The following is a 5,367-nucleotide window of genomic DNA, read 5'->3' on the forward strand; positions in this document are numbered from 1 at the left end:
AGATCAGGATCTTCGAAAGCTCCGATGGCAGGATCGAACGTTCCGATCGAGGTTCGGACGTTCCGATCGAGGTTCCGAGGCTCCGATCGTTGTCTATAAATAGAAGGCCGAGAATTCACTTTCAATTGCCAATTCCGAATTTTCTCTCTACTCTAGTTGTATTCGAGTTGTTCTAGCCTTCCAAGGCTTGACCCGGGAGTCGTCGAGGCGTTCGATAGTTGTAGCGGAGTTGTGCCCAAGTTCTGGAGGCATCGACATCAAAGGGCTAACGACGGACGAAGGTATAGCTTTTGCTTCCTATAAATATTTAGGAGTATGCAATAGCTTAGTTAAGACTTTTAGAGCACTATAATGATAGTAGTATCATTTGGCAGTGTAGAGCAGACTATAGGCGTGGACCTAAGAGTTGGTAGAGCTTGCACTGATTGAGGTACGGAAGTACTGTTCGAGATATCCTGACTGAGTATGCATGTATTATGTGACTGCATGGTTTATATGTCATTGATTTATGCTGCATCCATTTGCATACTGAGCTATCTCCTTCGAGATGTCTGTTAGTAGGGTTTTTCCCTATCCTGTTAGTGGTTGGACTTCCATCGATTTGGGTCCGGCATATCCACTGGTATTATGGTATGGGAGCCACCTCCTGAAGCGACGCCACAACGTGCTACATACCAGGGCCCGATCTGTCTCTGTTATCTGATCTTTGACCTCGAGTTATAGGGAGTTCACTTTGCATGCATGTATACTCATACTCTCGTACTAAGCGTTTTATGCTCACGTCTCGTACTCTGTGTTCTGGACACCCTATTCCATGGGGCAGGTTTGCGATTGGACGAGGCGGGTGGATTCAAGAGGGGCTAGGCAGTGGTTGGCCAGCTGGAGCTTCGTCTAGGTTTTATTTCTGTTGCTTTGGGTTGATACAGCTATTCGATTTAGTTGTATAATATTTGGATAAATTACAGATTCTTTTCCTTAGGATTGTATTTGTTTATGGCTTCCGCAAGTTTATTCTGATATCTGTTTAATTAAGTTAATTGCATGCCTAAGTTCTGTTTAATAGGTGATCCAAGTAAGGGTCACTACAACTTTAAAGTGCTAAAATAAACTTTTGCGGAAGACTGGCATGGTCAGAGAGATGTGTCGTGCCCGCATCACAGTCCACTCGATAGTCCTGCCCCGCAATCTCAGTGATAACCTAAACCTGCACCAAGTAGATGTAATGAGCCTAGGGGCCCAACAAGAATATGAGAGAATAACAAGTACTACATAAATATATGCACACATCAATTAAAAATAGCTGATACTAAAAATACTACTGTTTTGTGCACTTACTTTAAACAAAATAGACTTCAAAACTGAGAGAACAAGAATATAACATATGCATGTCTAAGTCATTTATAATCAATGTAACTGCATAAACTGTACTAAAACATAGTCATATGAATTCTGTGAACTGTAACTATATCTGAATCTGTAACTGTGAACTGCGAACTGTGAACTTAGATCCTTGATTGTGACTCTGTGGTTTCGATCATGATTATGGCTGCAGTACACTATGCCGCAATGAGGTCAAGATAACACCCAACCCAATCTTGCCCTGTAATTGGTAAGGGAGGCCAAGATTTCTCTTAACCCCACACATACACGTCTATATTTGGTAAGGTAGGCAAAGACGTCTCTCGACCCCACACATACACATCCTTTGGTAAGATAGGTCAGAATGTCTCCCAACCCCACACATACACGTCATTTATATAGTCACAATCATCTCACTTCGTTCATAAAAATATTTTCTTTCATACTTTCTTTCTTGCCTTGATATAAGAACTTAGCATGTATACGTAGATGTAATGTATTTGAAAATATTTACTCAATGATCATGCAAGAGACTCAAATGTGGATGACTGGGATGGTGAATTAGGGAACAAGACCAAGGTTAGGAGTCTAGACCTTAACATTACTTAGGACAATCCGAGTAGTTCGCCCGTAAAACTTATAACTCACTCGATTTCTATTCAAAAAAGATTTTGCTTGAAACCACTCGATTTCTATTCAAAAAAGATTTTGCTTGAAACCACGACTCTCACACCCTTAGAACTAAATTAAGAAGTCATTCTCGAGGTATTGTTCCTATCTTAACTTTTTTATAAAGATTTAATCCCGGACAGCCACCTAGTTAAGACAAATTCTGCACCACTTACTTCAAATGCTTAGAACTCGACCAAATCTTGACCGAACAAATTCCCGCATGAAACGTCGTGTTCCTAACATCCTAGACCATTCCCAAACCCGAGCCCTTAACCAAAAACCCGAGTTAGCCTTGAATTGAAACCAGTTTCCGGACAGCAACCTCCTTAAATTTCCAAAATCTTCACCTAGCCATTCAAGCGCCTAGAACTCGACCAAAACTTAACCGAATTTATTTCCGCTTGAACTGACATATTTCTAACATCCTAAAATATTTCCAAACCTGAACCCTTAACAAAATCATGAAATTTACCCATCCTTTACAATTAATTTCCAGACAGCTCAATCATCCTAGAAATTCTGCTCAAGTCCACTCTTGTACTTAATCGAAAACTTAACTATGAAACTCCCAAGTCCCAAGCCACTAGACTAGGATCAGGATCAACACCTAGGTTCGTCTTAAACTCCTAAAACCCGCCTATAACCTGCTTGAACTCAGCTCCAAAATGGCAGCCTCCAACTCCTCAAACCGAGCCCAACCATTCCCCCCATTCGAAGTGCCTCAACTCCAATCCTACAATCTAACATGAAGTCATCCTAAGCACTACCATGTGAGCTACATTCTCACCCATGGTAGCCCCTATCCACCATCCAAGTATCACCAACATCACACAATCAATCGAACCAAGCATTTGCAAGATAAACATTTTTTTGAAAATTTTCGAAATAGCAGGGAATCAATGCCATCTTCCTTTCAAATTCAAATTCACCTAAATCATTAACCATAATCATAAAATGAATATTTTTCAACACCAACATGGCACCAATCCACAGGGGCCGAAAACTAAACAAAACAGGGCACAATGTATTTTCGAAGAACATGGAAATGGGAGCACACAAATCAACACACGACATAATAAATTCACATTGGTGAGAAAAGGAACCACATTCTTGCCTAACAAACAAAAATAGAAAGGGGCAACAATAAAGCCTGAGCCGCGGCCGAAATGATGGGGCCGAAATGGAGCTAAAATCGTGCTCAATGGAGGAGGAAATATCTTCGACCAGCTCGCCCAGGAAGTGTTTCGCCGGAGAATAAGGGAGATGGAGGAGCTGCGGAGGCTATGGAGGTGAATCGATGGATGCCGATGATTCTTGGAGAGAAACAGGGAAATGTCGTGAGGTGTGTGTGTAGGCGTGAGGTGTGTGTGGATTGGAGTCTAGAGCTTAACTTAAGTCTAAGTGTGTAAGTAAATGTGGAAAAGTGCTACTCACAAAATAGCAACTAAGATCATAAATTAAATTGCATTAAATAAAATACAAGCTAAAAATTTTAATTTAAAATATAAGATTGGATTTTACTAATCCGGGAATTAAAATGCTAACTTTCGCAAAAGTTAAAAATAATAAATTTCAGTGCACGGGAAAAAATTGATTTTTAGGTACATAAGTACCGAAAATTAAAAATATAAATATTTAAAACAGATTTAGGCATGAAACCCAAATTAAGGAATTTTAGGCGCTAACATAGGAATTTAAAATCAACGCTTTAAATATTTTGATGTTGCAGCGATGAATAAGATTTTTAAATAATAGATATATCGATTAAAATAATTTAAACAAGCTAGACTAATGTTTAAAATAATTTAAATAAATACACAAACGGAAATAAAAACTTTTAAAATAATTTGGATACTTAAAAAGGATTTAAATAAATAGCTAGACATTTAAAATAATTCAAAGTAGTTAACCGCTAACTTAAGTTATTTAAAATAAACAAGTTGAACAATCAAAAGTATTTAAATAAATAAGCTAAACAGTTAAAATTATTTAAATGAATAAACTGAATAATTAAAAAATCATTTAAATATGCAAGCTTAAACTTTTAAAATAATTTAAATTACACAATAAAATCATTTAGACAATTAAACTTAAACAATTAAAACATTAATTAAATAGTTAGTAAAATAAAATAATTTTAATAAATAATAAAATATTTTATTAGCAAATAATTCAAATAAATAATTTAAATCAATTAAACTTAAAAATAATAATCCTAATATTTATTAAATTTAATGCATACGATTTAGTAGATTGAATTTTAGGTGTTACAATTTCTTCCCCTCTTAAATGGAATTTCGTCCTCAAAATTCAGGTCTTACTAACTAGGTTCGAATACCTTAGACCAGGTCAACACTAAATTTCCAACTTTTCAGGCCAAATCAGCTTTCGCTGCACACTGTGATGCTTACTGAAATCTATAACATCAAGGATCTGACTAACTCTTATTGCAATATAAAATTTACAATTCTTACATCTTCCTAAGTGGTCTTATCCTCAATTTTATCACTCCTCAATTTTATTTTCGATCTAAATTTACAAACTTAAAAATGTCATCTTATCGCAACTGATAAGTTCTACAACCTACAAATTTTTAGATCTTTAAGTTATTGTGCAACCTACCTTTTGCTAACTTAATACTCTACGTCGTAATTCCAAGCAATAGAGTCCATATAACCAATAAATAATTTATGTCGACCTTACTCATAACTTAAAAATTTCCCAACAACGAAACTACGCTTAATGTCTATTTACCAATTAAACTTTACTCATATAATATACAACTCGAGCTCTTAAGAAATTCACAAGTTTCCAAAATTCTTAGCAACTAAATGCTGAACTTTTCTAAATAGGACATCTAAAGGATTTAAACAATTCTACCTCGTAAGACCTCAAGATATAAGATGGATCTGACCATACATCCACAACAAATCTCTATGGCATGTCCAAACGATAAAACAAATTACCAATCTCTTCAACATTCACATATAGATCGACAAACGAGTTAATTTTCTCTTATACTCAAATCAATGGTACCACAGATCAATGATACCTCCAGAACAACTTAATAACCAAACCTTGAAATTCTAAAGGCCTACGCCAGCTATTGGCAGTGCTACGTCTAATGATCCTGGTCTATGCTCACTCCCTTATGAGTTACTGCAACTCACAACACTTCTAAGGATGCTTAAAAAAAATTATTTTGAGCAACTCTAGTTCAGTTAACCTTCAAGTGGAAATAATGACTCTCCTTAATTTAAGATTGATCGACCTATTTCTATAAATAAATCTAATCCAATCCTTGATAAGAAAATTATAACCATAAAATCCACTATC

Source organism: Henckelia pumila, chromosome 3 (assembly GCF_033568475.1).
Source record: "Henckelia pumila isolate YLH828 chromosome 3, ASM3356847v2, whole genome shotgun sequence".
NCBI classification, from domain to species: domain Eukaryota; kingdom Viridiplantae; phylum Streptophyta; class Magnoliopsida; order Lamiales; family Gesneriaceae; genus Henckelia; species Henckelia pumila.